This window comes from Limanda limanda, chromosome 3 (assembly GCF_963576545.1).
Source record: "Limanda limanda chromosome 3, fLimLim1.1, whole genome shotgun sequence".
NCBI lineage: Eukaryota > Metazoa > Chordata > Actinopteri > Pleuronectiformes > Pleuronectidae > Limanda > Limanda limanda.
In genome coordinates, this window is record NC_083638.1 from 20,987,187 (window position 1) to 21,012,862 (window position 25,676).

General features: G+C 40.9%; 1 protein-coding gene across 1 annotated transcript in view; it reads right to left on the reverse strand.

Moving 5' to 3' along the window:
* Positions 1-25,676, reverse strand: part of LOC132998139 (C-type lectin domain family 18 member A-like) — a 71,978-nt gene that overhangs the window by 35,250 nt on the left and 11,052 nt on the right. The window lies entirely within an intron of this gene.

Consider the following 25,676-nt stretch of genomic DNA (forward strand, 5'->3'; position numbering starts at 1 on the left):
TTCTTTTCCAGATGAGCTAACTATTTAGTGAAGCAGGGAACAGTGGATAAGTGATTCCAGACACAGCCTTGAACTTTGGAAAATGTCCAGACCCAATTATCTGGACATTTTGCTGAAATTCAACGTTTGTAAACGTGTTTACAAGGAATGGACAATGTTGGGGAAATCTCATATTTCATTTACAGCACATAGGCAGAGAAGTCTTCCCTTATAAACAGAAGCCATGGAATATGACAATTAAGCTATTTTCAGACATGAATTCTATAAAATATCTTGATAATTGCGTCCAGACATTGGTCAGGAGTTCTCCTTTTACATATGAAGAATGTAGGGGAAGATTATCCGGGTCAGACGCTTTTAAAACAACAAGAAAATGTCAAACATCCTTTTGGCCCTTGTGCTTAAAGCTCTTGTTGTCCTCATTGTTCCGATTTGACGTCTTTCTAAGTGTCTTCTACGAGTATGTCTCTCATCCGGGAATGTTTGTTTTTTCTATTGGGGACATTATCCTGCTGTAGTCTTCTCACATGGGTTCACTCAGACATTTTCCAGACAGTTTGCTCAGGGAATGGCAGAAGAAGTTCCAGAAAATATCCGGATTTCCTCAGCATCTGAAGTCCAGTGTATGTCGGAAATTGGTAGGATCCAGGATGTGTTCAGGAGAGGAGAGGAAAGGAGAGGAGAGAAGAGGAGAGGAGAGGAAAGGAGGGGAGAGGAGAGGAGAGGAGAGGAGAGGAGAGGAGAGGAGAGGAGAGGAGAGGAGAGGAGAGGAGAGGAGAGGAGAGGAGAGGAGAGGAGAGGAGAGGAGAGGAGAGGAGGAGGCCAGACTGACATGGACAGATGGGTGGTGAATGGAGCGTGACTGGGCCAGCTGCACGTACACTCACACAGCGTGGCTGTCAAATGGCTGGAAACTACAATTAATTAAGTATGGATCTGAATGTGTGAAAAGACGTTTGGACACGTGTCTGTTCCTGTACCTCCCACAGCAGAGATCACTCTGGATGGCTTCTCTGCAGCCACCAGAGCTGGTGACCACCTGACCTCTGCTGCGGACACGCTACACAAACTTATACTGGAGCTGTGTGTGTGTGAATGTTTTAGGAATGTCGAGATTTAATAACCGTCCGAATTGTAAAAAAACTGCGACATCTAACTATGGTGAGTCACGTTGTGTGTGTGTGTGTGTAAGTGTGTGTAAGTGTGTTTGTGGGGGGGGGGGGGGGGGTGAGAGAGAAAACACTGAACTGAAACGTTAGTTGAGAAGAGGAAACTGAGGTAACAGACTTATTTCCACCAGCTATGGAATAAAAACTCCATCGGGGGAGTTCACAGCGAGAGGAGCAATGTTGTTTACTTTCGGTTTCTGACCAGGAGCGGCTGACACACACACTCTCTCTCTCTCTCTCTCTCTCTCTCTCTCTCTCTCTCTCTCTCTCTCTCTCTCTCTCTCTCTCTCTCTCTCTCTCTCTCTCTCTCTCTCTCTCTCTCTCTCTCTCTCTCTCTCTCTCTCTCTCTCTCTCTCTCTCTCTCTCTCTCTCTCTCTCTCTCTCTCTCTCTCTCTCTCTCTCTCTCTCTCTCTCTCTCTCTCTTCCTATTAACCATTATAATGTAGTCAAGAGTTTACTTCACCTATACTGAGAGGAAGCAGTATAATAAGGACACGAAGAATGTGCTTGAAGCAGGACACAAGTAATCAACACTATACAGAGCAACTTCCGTAAGTGGACCTTCAGAATAAAAGTATGCCTATGATGACAGGAAACACGAATTCACTGACAAACCTTCTACAATAAGGCAACTAAATAAAACACCTTCCAAAAATTATTTTTAAATAACCCAAACGTTACACCATAAAATAATTAACTGGATATAGTTGATGATAATAATACATATTCTACTTTATTAGCTCTATTATTAGCTATATATTGCTTGTTGTGTGTCTTTTTCCTTCTACGATAATTATGGAAACCATGATATTTCCCCTGACAATAATCGTGGTATCAAAATATCGTCATATCTTGACATCCTTAAATGTAAGCACATCTGAACTCCCAGAAATGACTATTGTATAGCAATAGAATAAGGTGTATCACACATAACTTGTTAAAAGCATCCTGGACTCTTTCCTGTCCGCAGACTTTGTGTGACAGGAAAACACAAAACTGAGTATTAGGTATTTTACTGAGCAACATGACGTCTGTATGACAGACTGCATGATGACAGAGAGAGAGAGGATAGGACGCTGCTGAGTCTCACGCTACATGAGCCAAACATCAGGAGGTAATCAGACTACTATTCTGTAAACAAAATCTTATATGCTACAATTAGTCTCTCTAGCTTCACACACACACACACACACACACACACACACACACACACACACACACACACACACACACACACACACACACACACACACACACACACACACACACACACACACACACACACACACACACAGATTAACAACTTGGCCACTTAAACACATATACAAATCCTTTTAAGCCATGGCTTCAGTGATTACTCATATCAGTAACACTAGATTAACCTACCCCTTCTAATCACTATACAAACAATTATTAATGCTATATAAAACACTATGACATAGTTCATGACTCCATGTTACTGGATGGGACATGGACCAAAAGAAAAAGTGGAAATAAACATCAAATGGATGTTTTCTCTCATTAAAGGTAGTCCAAACGGATGCATCTTCAAGTGCATCTTTATCCGATAAGTTTTATTATATTTACTTATTTATGATAAAAAGAATGAGTGAAACCTCATGATTGACAGTGGAGACTGACTCATGATTAGTCAAACGCATGTACTTACGGAACCTCACTAATGCGGCTCCGACCCCCGATCACTACTGCATTGATTCCAGATTCGGGCCCAATAAGCAAGATGGCAGCGTTCATATACAAAATATTTAAGCTCCATTTCTGCATAGTTGGAGGAAGTAGAGACATGTCTTCCAAGATTTATATTTTTTTAAAACCTTAAATAGGGGCGTTGCTGGCAAATGAGTTTAGTAGTTTTAAGTAAAAAGCTTAAAAAACACTTTTTTACTAACATTGTTTATCTGGGATGGTGTGATTCTAACTGTAGAACAGCAGAGACAAGCCCAGCTATAAAAGGACACAAGGATCAAACAATAGCCAAGCACGGTTTTAAAATAGGACACATCAAGGTCACACAAGATCAGTTGTAATGAGCTCTAAAGTCCCAGACACAGTTTACAGTCTGTCACCGTGCTTCTTATCAATGCATGTCAGGCTGAGTGCCAGACAGTAGCGTCACACCGAGCCAGAGTAAGCGCCGACTTACTCCACACTACCTGGAAACAAGATCACACAGTAACAATGTGGAGAAGCTCTACAGGGCGCTGCAGCCCCTCAGTATCCACCCTGCTGATGATGTGTCCATGTGTACTTTACCAGCTCCAGGAACACAGCTCTGTCTGAACTGTCTTATAAGTTAAGTATACTTTCTTTCAGCAAGATATTTCAGGTTTGTTATTATAATATTAATATACATATATTATTTAATGTTTGTATTTTCAGTTTTTTTAATAACAGCTCATCAATAAAACTTCACAGAGAGGAAGGAAAGAAAGAAAGAAGGTAAGAGAGAAAGAAAGACTTCAAAAATGTTGTGCATAACGGTACTAAACCATCATTTTCTTTCATTTTACTTTTAAATCACAAAACTCATTTCAGAACAGAACATTTTGTTTGAGCTGATGACTCACATTTAAATTGTTTTGTGCTTTTTAAATCTAAGAAAAGAAATTATGTTTTGTGAACCTCCTCTGACATCTTTCTTTTTTTTAAATGTTCCATCCAAAAACTCAAAAATATGTAGCAATTATGTCTGAATGACTGCGACAGTAATTCAAACTACTTCAGCTGAGGTTGTAAAAAAAATTTCACTGCTCTAAAAACAATTCCAAAAATTGTTGAAAAATTATGCTTCAGTAAGATATTTTTCTGAGCTTTACTTTTCCCCCCTCATTTTTAATGGTTTAATTCTAAAACATACAATTGTCTTTAGTTATTTTTTCTTATTATATTTGATAGGGAAAGTGCTCATTAAATAACAGACACAGAGCCAAAGCTTACTGTATCATTTTCATCATAAACAAATTAAATTAAATTACCTATTACGTATAACTACAAATCTGGTTCATTCATGTTCGTTATGCATAACATCAACACTAAGGTACATTCACAACCCATAATTTAAATACATTATAATTTATATATATTAATATTAGTTAATGGTGCAAGATGGATTTCTAAACCTGTTTATTTTTCACATGTATTTAGCCTTAAGATAATGAATTTGTTGTACTCTGTACTTAATGCTCTGTTGCCACTTTCTGTTTGCGTCCCATCATGCACTACAACACTTGGGTTTCCATATTGATGTGCACACAACCTTTTAGTCCTCACTTGCCACAGAATGTATTTTTGTTCACTTAAAAGAGAATGTGATTTGTCAAATGTGGAAGAAAAACTATAGTGTATGCATGCCTCCCCTTTGCTCTCTGTCATGCTTCATCCTCTCCGTTTCCTGCACCTCAACTGACCTCAGGTCAGAATTAGCGCCAAGTGGTGATAGTGAAGCATTCGTTTACACTCTCAAGGCTAAATCACAGGCATCTCTGTATGCGTAAAACATGGATTATAATCTCAAAGGATAAAGAGAGCGATTACATGAATGGATGGCATTTTCAGAGTGATGCTTGTGTGATCTTTACACGGCAGCTGAGGAAAAAGATGCAAACGAAAGCTCTCTCTTGCATCACAGTTGGGAAGATACAGTAGTACTATCAATATACAGTATATATCACTTTATATAGTGATATATATATATATTGTCTCATATAGAGGCTAAAGGTTCCCACAATACAGTAAAACAACTCATAGATAGAGAAACACTTTAACTGTCCAGTCTCTGCAGACTTTGCTTTAACAGACGTGCAGCTTTGTGAGCAGAGAGCTATTTCTCAAGCTATTTTGAGTGTCGAAGTTGTGAGAAGTACACGTCCGGTTTAATTTAGTTCATATTTAATCTGCAGGAATATGAAATGTTTATCTTCACTTCGTCCCCACGGAGTAGGATTATAACATAATTAAACCAGTGGTTGTTTCTGTCTCACAAGCCTTAACACCCGCAGAGAGGGTGCTGACCTTGCCAAAGTGACAAGACAGGATGAGCTTTCATCAAATGAACCTCATAGTCAAGAAGTTGTGCACGAATTATGGGGTTTACATCAAAAAGTCCTGTATTGTATTCCACAGACTGTCCACTCAGGGCTGCATCAAGAGAAACCCACAGGAAACTGCCATGAGGCAAAAGTGAAAAGGAAGCTGGGGTTGAAGTGAGGAGATGAAGGTGAAGGGGAAGAGCAACACAAACACAGTGGAAATTATTGTCTCTCATAAACACAGGGCTGCATGCAAACATCTGCACACATGCACACACACACACACAATGATAAACCCTGGTATACTCACATCTGGGGCTGAACAGGGTCATATCAGGGAAGCCGACCAACCAGCAGACTGGTAGAAGAGAGGCTGGATGTCTTCTCTTCTCTCTGGCAACTGTCTCCCCTTAACGTCCTCTTTGTGCTTTGTGTGTCTGTGTGTGTCTGCGTGTGTTCAGGCTGCTGCTCAACTGACTGACTGCTGCGATCCTACTGAGTCAGGGACAAACCATCCACAGGAGCACTATGGCATATACCAAGTGTGCTCCTGTGGCAGGGGTGGACGGCGGGCTGTTCCATTAGCAGGAGGTGGTGGCAGGAGGATTGGATGAGTGTGCAGCTGGTTTCCCCTCAGCAACAGGAGCCTGGCTGCAGCTCAGGGCTCACACATTCCAGCCAGGCGACGAGGAGGCTGTGTGTGTGTGTGTGTGTGTGTGTGTGTGTGTGTGTGTGTGTGTGTGTGTGTGTGTGTGTGTGTGTGTGTGTGTGTGTGTGTGTGTGTGTGTGTGTGTGTGTGTGTGTGTGTGTGTGTGTGTGTGTGTGTGTGTGTGTGTGTGTGTGTGTGTGTGTGTGTGTGTGTGTGTGTGTGTGTGTGTGTGTGTGTGTGTGTGTGTGTGTGTGTGTGTGTGTGTGTGTGTGTGTGTGTGTGTGTGTGTGTGTGTGTGTGTGTGTGTGTGTGTGTGTGTGTGTGTGTGTGTGTGTGTGTGTGTGTGTGTGTGTGTGTGTGTGTGTGTGTGTGTGTGTGTGTGTGTGTGTGTGTGTGTGTGTGTGTGTGTGTGTGTGTGTGTGTGTGTGTGTGTGTGTGTGTGTGTGTGTGTGTGTGTGTCTTAATGCACTTATCAAAAGAGTACAAACCTTGACTCACATTTCATAGACATCATGCAGGCCAAACTAAATGATATAACATCCATTCACAAGGAGGATGAGGGGGGTCATTAATTGAATATTGAATACTATTAAATGTAGGCAGTAATGCTCAGTAATTTCAACCCAAAAAAATAAAATAGAAATGGTATAAAATAGAATAAAAAAGAATAAAATAGAATAACAATGAAATAGAATATCAAAAATTTAAAATAGAAAATAAAATATATACATCTAAATATATATCTTTACAGATGAATGTTCAATTTGTGCAGTAGTGCAAATAGTCAAATATGCTTGTTATGGTGCTGGTGCAAATATGCAAATATTCCAGGGTGCTGGTTTGGTGGAGTTATTGCAGTTCAGAGGAGTTTAAAAGTCTTATGGCCTAGGGGATGAAACTGTCTCTGAGCCTGGTGGTGCGGGCCCGGATGCTGCGGTACCGTCGGCCAGGCGGCAGCAGGCAGAATATACACAGTAAGAACATTAGAGCCCAACTAAAGATAGAATAAAAAAATGGATGATACCTCACCACTTCCTCACTGTCCAGAAATGAAGCCAATATGTCCCAGATACGAATGTCATCATCTTGCGCATTAAGAGACAAGCCAATCATGATGTTGGTTTTTATAGCATCAAATAACAACTTAAAACCAAACCTAATGGAAAAATACATTAGTTTGGTAAGAACAACCGAAATTGACAGCAAACACATAATTTAACCTGTACTTCTTATTTTTTTGTTACATCTGCCAACTTGGTCGATACGGTTTCACTTTGGTCTCTACACTCAGTTTATGATCCAACTAGTTTGGGGGGTGATTTGGATATTGATATCAAGGAGTAAAGAATTCACATATATTTGGCCAAAAAAACGGCAATGATCCATAAGATGTCGTTATTAAACACTGATGACAAAGAAATACAATTGATAAAACTTCACAAAATCACAAAAACAACCAAAAGCGTACATCCTGAAATCTGAAAATGAATGTATTTATGTTGACATATAGTGTAAATATGAATAAACATCTTATATCAGCCAACATAAGCACCAATACTCATTGGTAATATCTGTTGATATTACCATTATCAAGTCAGATGCACACATACACACAAGGTGAAGAAAGAAGTGTCTTCTTACCAGTGTGATTATGTAACACAGTCAACAAAGGGATTAATGGCATGTGGAGTAAGTATATTTGATAAATTAATAGGTAATTACAAATTGCTCAGACAAACAGTGAAGTATCTCTGCACTGATCCTGAACTATAGATAAGTGAGCTACATGTAAACAAACTTGGAGAAAAACAGAATGTACTGTAATATAATTTTCATCACATCACCACATCATTCCCATCACTTTGATCTTGATAACATTTGATACAGCCCTGGCAAACACACGCGGCAGAGTCACTTTTTACGAATTGTAAAGTGTGCGTGCTGTCTAATCGTTGCAGTTTTGTTGTGCGGTGTTTGAGTAGAGAATACACCTGAGGGGGTTTAATCTCTCTGGCTCCTGAGGAGAAGCTTTCATGTGGGTTTAATTAGCTTCTTTAACAACCAACACAGGGTAGGACTAGCTGCAAGCCAAGGTTTAATCTTAGCCGACTCCAAAATGATTATTACCTCTTTTTACACTACCCTTAACCCAGGCTCAGGTTCCTTAATAAGCTGTTAACCCTTGGGTAACTGTGATCTGAGAGGTTTGACAAGGTGCTAAATTAGCCCTGGGCCATCGGACATATATAAAGAACTTTATTGTTTTTAAGTTCAGTCAGCGGTAGTTTTTTTTTGCATGTTTACACGTCAACTAAACTACTACATCAGTCATAAGTGAAAATATTGAAGTTGTATTGGCACAATAAAAACATGGTATAAAACATGGCATAGATAATAATACATTATAATATTTTACATTATTTTATTATAAATTGCATACAATGTAATATAATGTGTGTTCCCCTAATACACAAAGGTTGTGACTCAACGCTCCCCCTCTAGCTAAAGCTTTGATCAGTGTTGATAAATAAAAACAGTTAAAACAACTTGGTGTCTGAAATTTTAGGAAACACATCAGTGAATATTGTCAATTTACCAGTAAAAAATGTCAGAACAGCTAAAATTCTTCATAGAGATAAATTATTTTACTAAAATAAATGCTAAGGATTCCAGTGGTGTCACAGCAGCCCACCCTTACTCTGCCACGAGAGGTGGATACAATCTGATGATGTCCTGTCCCTTCCTGTTACCGTTCATCACCTTGTGTGCACCACTGATTGATTAGAAGAGTGAGATGTATCATGGAACCTCAGAAAGATACCCTGTGATCCACAGAGAATTTGAATGGCAGCAGTGACCAAATCTATAAAAGCCACTTTTGACATGTGGTGTTATTTCAGTGTATATGCACAGTTGAAAATTCATCTAAAGGATAATTTGGAAGCCCAAATGTTGGAAAAGATTAAGCTATGTACTATGCGAGAGGCAAAGCCTGAGTGGAGCAGTGGACCAGTGGCTGGCAGTGTCACCAGCAAGAAGGATCCCGGTTTGATTCCCAGCTTTTCTGTGTTAAGTTTGTATGTTCTTCCCATGTCTGTGTGGGTTTTCTTCAGCTTCCTCCCAGAGTCCATACTGGGATTAGGTCCATCATATCCACCGTGGTGTGTTCAGGTTGTAGCCCGCCTCTAGCCAAATGTCAGCTCTGATTGGTTCCAGCTCCCTTTGCGACACTCAAATGATAAGTGGTTTTGGTAATGGATGGATTGTCCTGTAGGCGTCACATGAACCACAGTTTGGACCGTGACCATTTTTTATAAACCCGCCCTGTCTCATTCCTGTAGGTTTTGTGAAGCAAACAGTAAACCTGGAACAGTTCTCTACATAACGTATGTGTGGGAAAACACCAAACTTACTAAACACACTCACTATTTATAACATTCCCAACTATCGATGTAAGGTTTCAGGTGTTATTGGCTCTGAGTTCATGCTGTACTTGCAGATAAGTGCATTTGGGTTCTTTCGGAGGAGTTCAAACAGCTGAGAGGTGAGGGGGCTGGGATGGTGGTAGAGGGACAGTAGGGAGGGAAGGAGGTAGTGGAGCAGAACTCGGCTTGATGCAGCCCAGTGGACTGACTCACCAAAACAGAGAGGGCTGAGGGGGAGGGTGGAAGCATAAAGAGAGAGGAAATTAGCCTGCAGTCTCAGAAAATGGCTGTAATGAGTTTAAAAGTACAGGGAACAGGGGGAATAATGAGGAATATGAAAAAAGAAAAACTCTTGGGTGCAGGAGAAAAAACCTTGAGCTTATATGTTATATAAAGCAGGCTCTGACCCATCAGCATGCATGCGAATAGGTTGAAGGTGCTAAAAAATAAAGAATACATTTCTCTAATCCCTTATTTCCCTCAAGTCATTGATAAACGTAGCTACTTGTTGATGTTGGCTCTAAGTAGATGGGAATTAAGCCGTTTATTGTAGTATCCTCGGCTGTAAAGCTGCAGAAAAAGGTTTGTTTTAGCTAACGTCCTCAAGCTGTGATTAGCCAACTGACAAATTGACCACATTTCAAAGGCCACATGGGCTCTGGGCTGTTTTAGTGTTGATGAACCCTCACAGGAGGCAGCCAGTCGTGCTGAGGTTCAGCAGTCAGCTCCTAATGACTAAAAACAAATAAAGAATTTTCGGGCACATGGGCCCTCCAAAAATGTTGGGTCTTTTTTTCTGTATAGAAACATTAACTCAGAAAAACAGGACCTTGAGAAATCCGTGCTCGACTCTTAAACCATATGTCTTTTTTCTTATTTATAGTGAAACCACTAACTACTGCTGCAGTAATTTAAAGTCAAGTCATGACTGAATTCTCATAAATACCATTAGCTCTTTACTATTGATTTTCAAGTTTCCAATGTGGTAAAAGTACTACTACTATTAACAAGTTGAGAATTAGAGCACGAGGACCAAACAACAAAGAGCTGATATAATTGAATAGTGGTCACGCTTGTATCAGAACTCAATTAAATTAGGACTTGGAAATTAAAAAGAAAGTTCTTTTTGCTTTTTGTTTTGCTTGAGTTTTTTAATCTAATGTAGTCGTTTTTTTTTTTATTAATTTCTTCTGCTCCCTGGAAAATATGGCATCAGAAATGTTCAGCTGCACCAGTAAAAAACACAAACCAATGTCTTTGCAGTGTTGAGATGCACTACGGAAGTTGCCTCTAAAATCCAGTTATATACAGCACATATAGATAACACAAAAGCACAGGACCCCAAACAGAACTGTGGACATTAGCACAGTCCTGCTTTTAAAATAGAAATCTACTTTCTCCTTGAGACATTCATCAGGTCCTGCTGTGTTTTCTTCTATTTTTATTGGTTTGCTTGCCCCTCTGTTTGTTAGTATGATTCAGCAGTAGCTCCTGTACTGATAGCATGAAACTAGGATGTGGTATAGGCCAGAAAGTGAACCCATTCGATTTTGGTGTGGATTCTGGATCACCCCTCTATCCAGATCTAGCGAATTTAACGTGGGATTCATTTTAAATTCGGATTCATGAAGGGACATGTGACATGTCTGGAAAGTCACAGAAAAAAACGACTCATGAATCGGAAAGAAAATATGAAACACGGATCCTTAGTATGAGTGACACTTCTCACATCGTCTCACTGTTTTCACAAAGCTCATTGATAATCATGAAGAGCCGGAGTAGCTGCATGAGCCACAGAGGAAACGATCAGTGGTTGGGTCTTGTTTTAACTCAGCCCTGTGACTTTATAAGACGACCTATGGAGCCAGCACGTCCCGAACACCCCCCTCTCCTGCTTAGTGCTCTTGCTCCAGACAGACAGAGTGCAGAACCAACACCCAATGAAAATCAGTGTTCAGCGAGGTATTACTGTATCTTGACATGATAATCTTCTTTTTAAATGCACCACTGCACTCTTTCCCTCCACCATGGAGCACTGCAGACAGCTCATATATTATCATTGAGTGCCTTTCCTCATTCTTTCCCCTTCTTTCTCTGTGTCACATCCCATGAGCCCCGAACACACACACACACGCACACACACACACACACACACACACACACACACACACACACGCACACACACACACACACACACACACACAAACACACACTTCTGTCTCCATGACTTCAGAGGACATTACATTGACTTACATTGATTTCCTGGAGACTTGGGCCCTAGTCATATATACGCAAATGTATCAAACCTTCGCCTCCCGGTTCCTTTCCAATCTGAGCGAGCGAGCAGGCCAAAAAAAAAAAATTCACCTCCTGTGACTTGGCAATTTGCAGTGTGGCCTCACATGGAGTTCAACATTGATAAAAGTTGACCTGTGATATTCGCTTCGCATTTGTGCATGTGTGCCCAGACCCTTACTCTAGCCTTTACCTTAGCCTAAAGCCAACCTTAACCTCACCTTAAACATGTGTTCACCTTAAAATCCAATTATGTACGGTATAGGGAGTTTTTGGTCCCAAGACGACGAGTCCACATAATGTGATTGTGTAAACAGATTTAGGTCCCCACTACATAAGTAATACTTGAACCCCCCCACACACACACACATCTGCACACACACAGTCCTCCCCCACCACTCTCTAACTGAAGTGTCTCAGTGCGAAAACCTCATTACGTTCTGCCACTGGAACTGCAAACTCAACTGGACAGAGAGAGTCTGGGTCGGAGCCTGTGTGTGTGTGTGTGTGTATGTGTGTGTGAGTGTGTGTGTGTTGTGCTTTTGTGCAGATGTGGATGCTCATGCCCTCATGTTTGTTTGTTTGCATGCAGGTAAAGCTATATGTGATCAGTGGTGAATACGTAAGGCAGTGCTTCATCAGTGTGACAGCCCACAGGTGGAGAGATTGTCCCCCTGTTTTGAATTCTGGGTAACTATGGCAGAATGAATTCATGAACCGGCCGGCCTGATGATAAGATGCCTGCGGGCCAGCTACACATTTCACAAGGCATTAACTGGCACCTCATTCACTCGGCTTTCCCTGCCGGCCTTCAGCTCTTGAACACTCTCTTGTTTAATAAAAACATTCTTTCGGAGCAGCCTATTTTTTCATCGTGCATCGATATGGGGATGAATTATTTGCATTTGTAAAGATGTGAGAGTTTTGAAAATTGGATTAGATGGAGGAGAATCAGTAATGTGGAGCTGAGCACTGTCGCCTTTCAGCAAGAAGGTTGGCGGTTCGAATCCCGGTTCTTTCTTTCTGTTTGGAGTTTGCATGTCCTCCCTATATGGGTTTTCTGCAGGTAATCCCACAGTCCAATAACATGCAGATTTGGGTTAGTTAATCGGAGACTTTAAACTGAACACAGGTTTGGTTGTTCGGTGTGTCAGTTCGGTCTCTCACAATGGAGGCTCCACCCGCCTAGTGATCCTTCCTAGCCCAGAATATCCCATGATTCATTGATAAACTGTTTTTCAAAGAGGTAATGGCAGCTGCAAGTGAGGCGAAAACAAATATTTTCAAATCTTAGTAACCAACCAAACAGCTATCGTTAAACATGTAATAAAGCAGCGTTTTTAATCAACTGAAGAACATTTTAGTCAATAGCTCTGTTGCTAGGCTACGGCTGCACAATAGGATGAGCAGACCATCTCATTTCGGTTCGGGATGAATACCAGGTCCTTCAAAGGATGCGGCCCCTGAATTGAGACACATGAGTCACATCTTTCTGCTGTCGTCACTGGAAATCGGAGGGGAGTGTAGTGTGGTGTAAAACACGGGATCACACTGTGTTTGTTGCTAAAATTTGATTTAAGGTTGACCATTTGAATGTGAGATAACAGTGGCCTCTGTCCAGTTTGATCTCCGTTTTGGATGAAGGTCTCTCTCCCTGGAGCGTCGCTCGGACACAGAACAAACATTCACCGTTTCCAACCTTGTGATGTGTTGAACAAAGATAACTGGCTCAACTGGGAGCAGCAGTGCAGGTTCTTCTGAGGATAATCCAACTTAAATTGGCCCGTCTCTGATGAGTTATTAGACGGACGATTCAATTATGCTCAGAAATAGTGAGAGTGTGAAACTCAGTTAACTCCGCTTTAGTGCCTTTCTCCTGTTCTCCTGCCGCGAGACAGATGGAACGTGTGTGGCTGGAATGAGCAGCATTCTCTAACAGGCCCATTCATCATCCCCCACCACCCTATCTTCCGTTGTCAGGGATAAGCTTGTTCACTGAGACCGCCCAACTGTGATGAAAACAAAAATAAAAAACACCTCTTAACTAACCGGACGTTTCAGCGTCAGCCAGTGAGCCCGACAGAAAACAGAGCAGAAGGAAACACATGAAAACACACAGGTACAAAGCACTACAGAGGGAACATGAAAGTGCTTAAAAACATCAGATGACGTGTTCATAAAATACGGACTGATCATTATCTCTCTATGACCTGCAGAAATAGATTTCTGCAGCAGCAGCTGGGGGATGTTCAACAAACTACACACACAGAATAATGATGAAATCCCTTAATATCTGAGGAATACGTATACGTGTGACTGATTTTTATTTTATAGACTGTTTCAACCCCTGATGGAGCTGAAAAGTCTTAAAAATGCAGTATAGTATAATACAAATGTATAACACATAAGTAAATTATTTTGAAAGGGCTCCGGCCTGAAAATATCAGCACTGCAAATACATTTCAGGAAAATATAGTATTTTAGAATTCAAGCAAATATTCTCAAAGATTATGAAGCATATTCAATTTGATTCAAAACCAAGTAAGATTCACAAGCTGTGTAGGCTTTAGTCATCTCAGAGTCCTCTTTGTTAATGAAAAGTTAAATTCTTGTAGTCGTACTTGGCCTTGACCAGCAAACTTGAAAATAAATGCAACTGTGTTGTAATTGTCAATGAGGTAGCTGCCTATTTAGACATTCAGCTAATATGGAGTATCATAATCATTTAATTTTGAGTTATTTCTCCGGCCGCCTGACTTATCTGAATAAAAAAAAATTGATTCTCTTTTAGCTCTCCACCAACTTCTAGTTTATAGCGGTTTAGAGCTTTCAATGCTGAAAACATTTCCCTTAAGAATGTAAGGAAAATGGACATTTGCCTTTTCACATACAGCCACAGCAAACTTCAGGCTGTTCAGTGTTAGTCTGTGAAGCTGCTTTAGAGAAGCACGTGAGAGTAACACAGTATGAAATCTGGACGGGATATTTTTGCAGAGAGTGAAGGACACACTAAAGTGTCTTTTAACTGGTTCCACTGAGAGTAAGGTTGTTGTTAAAAGAGAAATGGGAACAGCCTCTGGCTTGGGAAGTAGTTTTCCCAATTTGCATTTGCAAAATAACATCATGATAATCATGATGTTACAACACTGAATTATTTAATAGAATTGTGTGATTAAACTTTTCCCAGGGGTTAGAAATGTTTCATCTTGATAAAGTCTTTATCTCTCTTTGTTGATGCAGTAATAAGAAAACTGTTAGTTATAGCTGCAGGACTCATTCAAAATGGATCATCTTTAAGTGAATTGATCCACAGTTAAAAACTAAATTTATCCAACAATATTCTACAATGCAGATTCACAACTATTATATTAATGACTCAAAGCAACAACAAAACACACAAAGATATCTGAATATACAATAATCCTTTTTCTATTCCACTTTTAGGAAACCAAAGGAATCATATAACTAGTCCACATAGGGTGTGATCAATGCATGATTAAAGTTTCACACTGGGATTTGCAAAAGGTCCAAATGTCAAATGTCTCTTGTTAAAAATGAAGCAGCCATAGATTTTCAATTCAAAGCATTGTAGTAGACTTAACTTATATTTCATTTTCTATACAGAAGCTACAAAAAGAGTAGAAGGAAAGTAAAGGATGGAAAGATAAAGAAACATGGACACAACCTGAAAATATCTATTGTTTTAGAAACAACAATTTATCAAGTGAATTAGAGGCTGCATAAAAATGTTAAGGTGTTTTTCTTATCTTAGGGAGGTTCTGTATGTCTGGGCGCTGTGTTGTAATGGAGAACACATTACTTTGAATTACTGAAGTCCCTTACTGCTGACTGTTATAAGAACTGATTTCAAGATATCATTGATCAGGTTTTTTTTATTGCTCTTTGTTACCCTGTGCGCTGCCAAAAATCCTCAAATGTTTTTGGACGACTAAAGCTGAGCCATCATCTCCAAAAATTTGGGTTTTGAAATTATCTAAATGAAAGAGATCAGGGCCAAAAAACTTGTAATTTACGATCCAACTCATCTTAAAAGCAAATGCAATGAATGAACTTCTAGTCAGTCAAATCTGCCAGAAGTGTGGGATTAGGTGCTGTTGAGGAGTTTCTGACCATGCTCACTAATCACATCTGAACACCATTAGGAGAACAGTGCCTGTCTAATTCCACACATACTCCTGTCTCTCCCAATACCCAAGGTCAGGTTATAGATAAACGGCAAACTAGCAGCACATTGTAGTGTCTACGCTCATGGACTCTCATATCTAATTCAGATGCCCCAGACAGAGAGGCGCCAAACTCCAACTCTTTTGCGTACTACACCATTGGGAAGACGTAAGGACACAAAGTGATTTAGTCCATGCATACTTAAGGCTTAACAATCCAATAGGAAGTGAACACTGTCGTGGCAATTCTGACAACGTGGAACAGGACACAAATATCTTACGGTATTGTCACACTTTAATGCTCGGAGCATGGTGCACAAGACAAAGGTTGGTTTGTAATATGCGCGCCTATGGGAAGCTGTTCTGTCTCTTTATACATTTGGCTTCTTCCTCCTCGTCTGGTTTAGGGTTAGGGTTTCTAAGCCAAAGGTCAAGATCTTCTGTTGACATCAAGTCAACAACGCCTTAGTTTAGGCAATAAGGTCACGATCCATTCAGTTGTAAAGGATACAGAATGATCAAAGTTATATTGTATAAGATTCCCTGACAACACCTACTAGAGAGGGACATCAATTCTAGCCTTTCATGGATGTGCTGTTGGAATGGGTGACACAGGGTGAGGGAGATATATGAGGAGGCTGTGTGAGACATCTTCAGACTTGGGGGTGACAATTGCTCATGTAACTCTGTTGGCGTTGTTATATTGTTCCACCTTCTGGTCTCCTTGATGCATCAAACATTAAAACCTTCTGCATAAGACATCAGCTGCTGCCTGAGTTCTCCTTTCACCAGCTTCCAGAAAAGTTCCATAATATTGTCTTGTGACCATGTTTAAAGAGAGATAGAGGCCACATCCAGGCTACATTTTAGTTCAGGTAACATATCATTGATACTAGCTTTACACCTGCCATCCAGACTACTCTGGATTTTACAAGCGCAATAACTGAGATGTCTGGAAACAATGACACGGAATGTTTCTTATCAGTCTCAATTGGACAACCAGCAGTGAAGGCAAAACATTGCAAACACTCATAGATGCTGCCTTGATGTACGAAAACAGATGCGGCCATTTCAACTCTAACATACGTCCATGCATCCATTACGTTGGCATGGTTTTAAATTAATACATCCACTAGCAGGCGCACAGAGGCGAGAGTTTCTTACAGCTGTGTGTGTGTGTGTGTGTGTGTGTGTGTGTGTGTGTGTGTGTGTGTGTGTGTGTGTGTGTGTGTGTGTTTGGCTTGTTAAAAGATCAGAGTTTGAGTCAGTGTGTGCTGTGTCAGGTCAGAAAAGCAGAAATGAGAGGCCGATTTTTTAAAATTTTCTATATTTGGCATTATAGCTGTAAGCGTTCTGCCTACTGTCAACCTCCTAACTGCCTCCATGACAATACTGACTGATTATTTAACCACTCATCCACTGACCAACAGCTCTGTTTCACACGCACACAGAGAATCATTGCAGCAGATAGTTCTCACCCGACACATCAGTCCTCTTCATCCTTCGCTCCGCTCCTTCTCCATCCAGCAAATGACACATCCACCACCAGCTCCGCCAGGCTGCATCGCTCTTTGAAGTTAATGAGTCAAAACTATCAGTTGATACGCTTTTAATTAGGAAATGGGTGGAATGATTTTTAATTTGGACATTTTTAATTGAAGCTGTCATTTTCAATTAAGATATGACATCCATGAGATGCTCCCTCCTCTCTCAACTCTTCATTTATTAATTTATCTGCAGCCTCCTCAAGATGTTCCATTCGTTTGCCTCCTGATCTCTTATCTCCTGCTCTCTTGCTAGTATAGGACCACTTTCATCAGTGGATGGTGACAAAGACTCCTCTGATGTCAAGCACTACTGCTTCCTCTCCAGATTCTTTCATTTTATCCCTCATTATACTGATATTTTTTCACGTGTTCTTTCCATTGGTTCATTTCTCAGTCTGCACATGCACCTCTCCTCCACATTACATCTTATTCTGCTTCTTCCATTCCTTTTTGTCTCCTCTTAGATAAATGGTTCAATTAAAAAACTTAAATTGAGTTGATTTTATTTGACCACAAAATACGATAGAAAATGTGTCTGGCATGCAAACAAGACATATAGGCAGCACAATACAAAATGCTACAATGCATCACATCTCAATAATGTGTTGCATGGTTTAGGGAACACAAAATGCAGACTCCAGGCAAAAAGGAAGGTTGCTGCATGAAGAATATTCAATAAATAAACAGGCTTACGGTCTCTGGAAGGCAGGTTGGCAGGTAACAGGCAGTAAAGTCCCAAACCCTGAATGATGAAATAAGTAAAGGGCTCGAGGAATCACCAGGGAGTTGAACAGAAGAATGAAGATGAAGAGGAAAGATGAACAGAACTGAACAGAGGCAAGATACAAGGAAATGTAACTGGGGAGACAAACAAACAAAATGACAAAGAGCAACTTTGAACACAAACTATATACACAAGAAGGCAGGGATGAATGGGCAAATGTGAAACAAAGAGCAGAACGGACAAACAGAACAAAGATAAGAAGTGAAGCAGATTAAAGCTAAGTAAAACAGGAAAGAATAAGTTCAAACCATGGCTGAACTCTTCAAAGTGAAGGCAAAGCACCTTGATCGCCACCTGGTGGCTGGCTGCAGTGTTTGTCATAAACTCAGCCTCCTCTATGTCAGTGGATGGGACATAGATCAAATTAAAAAGTCAAAGTACTTATCAAATACATATTTCTCAAAGATGGTTTTGTGTCATTTTATGTAGTTCCTATCAAACAAATGATTGGGCACATTTTAAGTGTGGTTTTAATTTTTTACCTGGTGCAAAAAAACGTCAAGCTCATACTGACTCACAATAAGTCAAGTGGGTGTTTTGTTGAGACCTCACAGCGGCTCAGACCCCCGATCACTACTACACAGACATTGGCTCCAAATGCGCATGACAACAGCATTGGCATCCAAGAAGTTTTGCCTTAATTTCTGAATAGTGGGAGGAAGAGGAGGTGCAGCGTCAGTCTTTATATAAAGTCCATGGCCGAAAACTAAGAGTCCAAAAAATAATCCTTTCCAGGGCAGATCATTAGAGAAGGATGAAGAATCCAACTAGGTAAATGAATTAAAGATTTCATCTTAAATTCAACTCTATGAACTGTCTGCAGTCTTTTCTTCTCAACTCGAGATGCCCAACTTTAGGTAAAAAGGCTTTTCTAAAATCAGAACATTTTGAACCCAAGTTGTGGCATCCTTTCCCAGAGGCAATTTGAAGGGAAACTCTAGGTGAGAGATTTCTCTGACAGCAAAGACCAGTCTTGTAGATTGAGGAGAGGGAATAACCGGGGATTTTGGATGTAGTTCTAACTGAGGCAGTTCCTTCAACAGAAATTTGTTTTCCCAAGCTAAACTTTTCCTGGAAAATAATTGTACCGTTTCCTATAAGATTTTGAGAGCCGCTTGTAGTGACACAGAGCTCACCAGAAAGAGGCTGCTGTAGGTGATCAGGGGCAGAACTGTTGATCTTTCTTGCCAAATGCATACATGATAAATAAAAAGCATTTTCAAGATGGCTGGATTTCAAATCAAAGTGTCAGCTTGTTTTATGAGGGTTGAAATGTGTCAGTGTATTCTGGTTGTAAATGTCCTATTCATTTTATATTAATTTGCTTTAGTTAAATATTAAAAGACATGACTTGTAGCTGGTGTTTTATAAAGACACCAGTTATTTACTAGTGATAGATTAGCTGTTTAAAGGAGTGGTTTTATCATTGTACAGCTATTTAGCATAGTTGTATGGTTGATGTATAGTGTAATAGGTGAATGCAGGTCTCTGACTTGTTGCTTATTCTGTCTGAAATCTTCATGAAAGGACCTTTTCCTTCAGTTGTGTGATACTCTATGGCTTTGGATCGGATATAAGATGAAGTGGATGTCATACAGTATTTCTCCCCTCCCATTACATCTGAGCCGAACAGAGCAGGTACTATACCTCCTGTGAGGAAGTTCAGGAAATGATATGAGAGCTATATCCTGCTTCAGCGGGGTGGAGGGGCACAGCTTCAAGAAGTCTAAGACCCAAACATGAGGAGAAAATCAGTCAGACGAAGAGATAATGGTGCTAGCAAGCGACAAGACCACGACAATCTGTTGCTTTCACTTTTAAAGACTCACTTGATCAGTTAACAAGACACATGTTAAAAAATCAAGGGACAATCAAACTTTCTCGACATGTCCAAATGCAGCTCTGTTGCTAGGCGACAGGGATAAGGGTTGGAATGACTGGTGACGCAAACCACGGACTTCCAACGTAGTCATAACCGTTGTTTTGGTCTCCACGGTCTACGTAGTCCGCGTCCCCTGGATGAGGACACAGCTTCGGACTGCGAGACACTGACTTGCTGTAACCATCATCATGGAAGGCACCAGCATCCATTCTGATGTCTGAACTCCTTGTTGCTGCTCAACTGATTATGGCTCTAACACATTATCTGACCATGACACTCCTCTCCTCTCCTCCTTTCTCCTCTTCTTGCCTCTCCTCCGCTCTCCTCTTCTACTCCATACCTGGAGGAGTGGGTGGCTGCAGCTCTCCGCGGCCCATTTCCTGGTGAGGAGGCTCTTGAGGGCAGGCCGAGCCATTCTTTGCCCGCACAATGCTGCGTTCTCATTAACTCTTATCAAAGTTCATCTTGCATCCAAATGCTGTGGGCCGCTCAATACTGACTGCAATGAAAAGAGAAAATGAAAAAGACAAAGCCAGCAGAGGAGACAGAGGGAGAGAGGGGGAGGGAGAGAGAGAAAGGACGGAGAAATAATGGTGATTGAAGAGGGACAGAATAATGACTGCAGTCTGACTCGTCTGAATATTGGTTTGATGTAAAATTAAACAGTTTATATATGAAACTCTGATAAGTATGTTTTAATGTTTTTCTTTCTGATACAAACCAATACTTTGTCTTTGTCAATTTGAATTTGTTACAGCTGTAAAAGAAGTGAGAGAAGAATAAATGGCTCTGGGCAAATAATTGAATGGAATTCGTCATCTTTATTCAATCTTACCCAAACAATAGAGACTCTTTGAATGCCCCTGTGTTATTTACTTTCAATCTGCCATCGATAGAGAAATGCCAGTGGCAGTGCTCACAAACCATTACAAGGAGCATGGCAGAGATGAAAACACCGGCCCGGTTCTGGTAAATAGAGGAGACGAGCAGATGGAGACATGAAGCGAGTACTTAGCGCAATCCTTACGTGATTTGTTCGCGTGATTACAAATCACCCGGTAATTCTGTCCTCAAGCATCATCCACCTCTCTTCATAAACACACGGTTACTGTCGTCCTCCTGTCATCAGATCCCACAGTGCAGCTGCAATTCCCATTCGAGGTGTAAAGGGAGACAATTAGAGGCTGATTGCAGCTTTCAGTGATGATCACAAGATGCTTAAACACATAAGAGCTCTATTTACAGTAAGAAAGAAATGATCGTGTCTGATGAGAGTTTTCCACTAAACCAGTGTCTTGTCTGATGGACAGATACGTCTGTTGCTACCTGTGAACACATCTGTTAACCAACAGGGCGTCAGATATTCATACCGTTCTTTAAAGCTGTTTTACATGAGACATGAACTCCAGTAGTTTCCAGAGTTTGTCTTTCACATGTGAAGAACGCAGCAGGGAGAGTTTAGTTCAGACGTGTTCTCAACAACAGGAACATTCAGGCGCTGAGGATGAAGGGCGTGACTTATAAATTCTGTTTTTTTCTGTCGATGAAACCCAAGCAAATAAACTACACTGAATAAAATAAGTTCACCTCCCTATGATCAGAGGAAAACACTGTCTTAACGTATTGTTATTACATTTGAGCTTTTGCCTGTTCAGTTGATGCTGACAGAGCTCAAATGTGGTAAAAACACATTAACACTTAAATACAACAGATTAAAATGACACATTTTTCATTTATAACATACAAAACAGCAGTTAAACAAGACAACTGAATGCAATGCCCAAAAAGTTAATATGGCTTAAATACAATGACTGCAGGAAGAACCTAAGTGTTGAACACTATAGCAAGACATCAAGGTAGAGCTAGAAACAGAAATAATAGTTAGGTATATTCATTTGAAATGTATGTTAACAATATCATAGAAAGTTCTCAGATTTACAAAAATCAGTCGTGGTGAAGACAAAGAGAGAAAATGTCTGGGAGGGAAGGTGGTTTCAAAATAAATGAGGCATTCAAGAAGAGTATTTTTTCTTCTTTTCATTTTGGAGGATCTCTGAGTATTCGTCAGTTCTGCGGCAGGTGATTATTATTGCTTAAAAACAAACTTTATCCGGCCCAGTGGACTTCTTCTCAGCTCTCGGCTCTCAGGGCCCCAAAGCTCTCATCCACTTCACTCGCAGCACAGCAGTGTGAACACTTTCTAAACCCTTCTCCCTCCGTCGTGACTCTGCCTCAGCTGCAAGATAAACACCCAGAGGAGACTGTTTGAAACCATAAACAGCACCACAAAGAGTTTCACCGTGATGGATGCTGTTGGAGAGTGTCTCCACTTTGCTCTGGAGCTCTGCCCCACTATTCCCCAACTATAATATTAAGGCGTTTTCGAATCACTGGTGTTTTTGAGTCTGTGCACACGTGCCTGGTGCTGAATATAGCTCTTGAGTCATTTAGCACAAACCGGCTGTGCCCCCGAAAGAATCAGGTCTGGAAAGAGAAAGATAGTTTGGCAGATTAGAAGCTCACTGTAAAAAAATACAGTCAAAAAAAAAAAAAACACATCAACCAATGTGTGTGTGTGTGCGTGCGTTTGTGTGTGTTTGTGTGTGTGTGTGTGTGTGTATGTGTGTGTGTGTGTTTTGAGACAGCTTAGGGTCTCTGGGATGGCACTGTTCTGCTGCTCCCACTTTAATTGGCTGCTGGCCCCTCAGCTTCGCCTGAATGGAGAGTCATTTAGGGACCTTTCACTCTCACAGAGGATTGTCGGTTACCGCTGCAGGAGAAATTGCATTCCTGTTTCCATACAATGGGCTGGTCTGAGTTGGACGGGGCAAGAGTATCACTGTCATTATCATGACAATGGGAGCTAATTCCACCGCCACTGGCATCATTCTGAAACCCTCTGCAGCACCAGCTTATCAGGGGGCACCATGAGACCAGCGGGAGGCTGCGTGAGCGCCGCGACTGAGGTGAAGATCCACACATACAGTACACACACTCCCAACAGACACACACAAACACAGTCAGGGCTCATACTTGGCTCAGACAGTCCGTTGTTGGCATGAACCATCACATCAGCAAAAAGTTTATTCGACCGCACATCCCATTAAAATAGCTTTCAGTTTGTGAAGGCTGATGTATTCTCACATCTGCTCACTCAAACATTTTACTAGGGGTCTGGAAGGGAAAAAATGTCCAGAAAATGTCTGGCAGCTGACTCAGACATTTTCACACACAGAAAATTACCAGCGAGTAGGTGAGCGTGTTGATGACGTATCTAACATGTGATGGACGGAAACCGGAAGAATACAAATATCTCAGGATGAAAGGACATGCCATAATAGAGTAAGATGCTGACCTACATGTCAAGATTTGAGAGCTTTGGCGACAAAGGTCAACGCCAGTTCTTTCCAAAGCAAAATTTATTTCACGTCCTGCCTTCTGCGTGCATTACCCAGTTCTTTCAACTCACCTGAATGTTCCGGACATTGTCCTGTTGTTGTGAAAGTGTCTGACCAGGACAATCTCCTGCTACATTCTTCATATGTGAAAGCAAACTCCACAAAACCTTTTCCGCAGTTAGAGTATGAAAACAGCTCTCCTGACAATTTGTGTCCAAACCCACAGTCTATGGTCCAAACATTACTTTATTTTCCCATAAAATTCATGGTAAATCCATTGAAAACCTTGACAAGTGTGTTAAAAATATATTTTTAATAAATAAATATGATGACGATGATGAGGATTGTATATGATGTCTAACAGAGAGGGTCAGTTTGAGAACCTTTGGGAACTATTTCCTTTATTCCAGAGTTAGAAGATCAATTCCACTTTTACATTTGTTTGTGCTCCAGCCAAAAAATACCTGATATGAACGCTGACTGTTAGATGGGCCCGAAATCTCTTCGTGGTGCTGCAGAGGGAAAAATACAACGTGTTCAGTAAAGTGGAAACCCAGTTAGGCTGCAGCTCTGAAAGCTGGTCTGACACCATCATCTGGAGCCTGCTTCTTCATCATCTACTATTCAGGGTCTTCCTCAGCTAACTTTGATTCGGCCACCATTCGAACACTCACTGACCTTATCCTCGGAAACACGCACAACTCATACACACACACACACACACAGGGTTTTCAATCTACAGGTCTGTTGAACAACTACAGACAACTGCAGATGGTAGGTCACGTCTTCACTTTTTATTACAGTATTTCCTTTTTTAGTCTCTGTAACTTCTCCAACTCATTTCAGATGCCCACTTCCTGCCCTTGTGTTCCCTGCTTCTGTGATAAGCTGTGTCTCAATCTGGGGGGCTATATCCTTCGGAGGCTGCATTTGAAGACCGATTGTGACAAACTATAGGTAGAGGTAATGGTGAAAAAAAACGAGCCATAAATGTTAGGAATTATTTTTAAATGTAAGTACTCAACCGAAAAGTGGTAACGTGACGTCACACCGTCTCATTTCGTTTCGGTCGACGTTTTGTACGCAGCAGATGAAGGATGCAGCTGACCTCGGCTGAGTAGACCGGGTCCTCTGAAGGATGCTGCCCCTAAATGAGACACAACTATTCAACTGTCTGTCCTGCCCTGATGTGTCTGGTCTAATTGCTTCTGTGCCTGTTTGTATTTGATCCAGATCCCAGCGTACCTGCATTTTCTAGTGTTAGTCATCCGGTGTTTTTGCTTCATTAGTTCCTCGACTTGCAAAGCCTGAGCATTTTTGGATCCTGTTCCGGCTTGAGGAAAACTTGTCCTTTTCCTTCCAGGTTGTGATATTTGGACTTATAAGGCAAACACAGACAAAAACACAACACAGTAGTATTTCCTTGACATTTTGTGAATTCATATTTTACTAACCACCTCCTTGTATGCTCTGAAGTCAGTGGTTTGTGGCGTCTGTGGGTAGACAGATCAAGTTTTGTTATCAGCTGCTGAGTCACAGCGTTGTCAGGGCTTTGGAAAACTCAGCAGCAGAAATGCATGAAGCACCTACAAGCAACAAAACCTGCTGATTTGATGTTGTGTTATTCTGATAAAGGTCAGGTGAATCTACCACCTCTCTCAAAGTCCCCCATGGTGAGAGTCAAGATTTCAAACACGTTAACGTTATAAAAGACATATCTTGTGGCTGAGTATTTCCACCTACCCACTGCATAAAACAAATACCAGACTGAAAACAAAGAACAGATTCAGACAGCAAGGGCTTGCTGTGTCACAAACCTAAGAACCCAATCCTATCAACTTCCAATGCCAGATGTTTTTGTAACACTCATGTTCGAACTCTCTCCAGTTATCCCTTCTGTTGTATAATCACATTTTGGATTTTTCCCCATGTCATATTTAATATGTGGGAGACTTTTCGTTCAAACTAAAAGCTGCTCACTCAGAAGAGACATGCAAAGAATATCCAATGACCACTTCACATACAACAGTTTAATGATACATCATTAACAATATACAGTATATACATTCATCCATCTACAGCGATTGACAGATTGACAGAGAGTTGATGTCACATCTTGCATTTAACATGTACAGTACAGCAAACCTAGTTTCACCAATAGACTGTATATGAAAGTGGATGACATGACTTCTCCCCAAAAGTGAAGCCAAAACGTCTTGATTGCCCCCTGGTGGCTGGCTTCAGTGCAGGTCACAAGTCCCACCTCCACTTTATCAGCACGGGAGACAAACAGA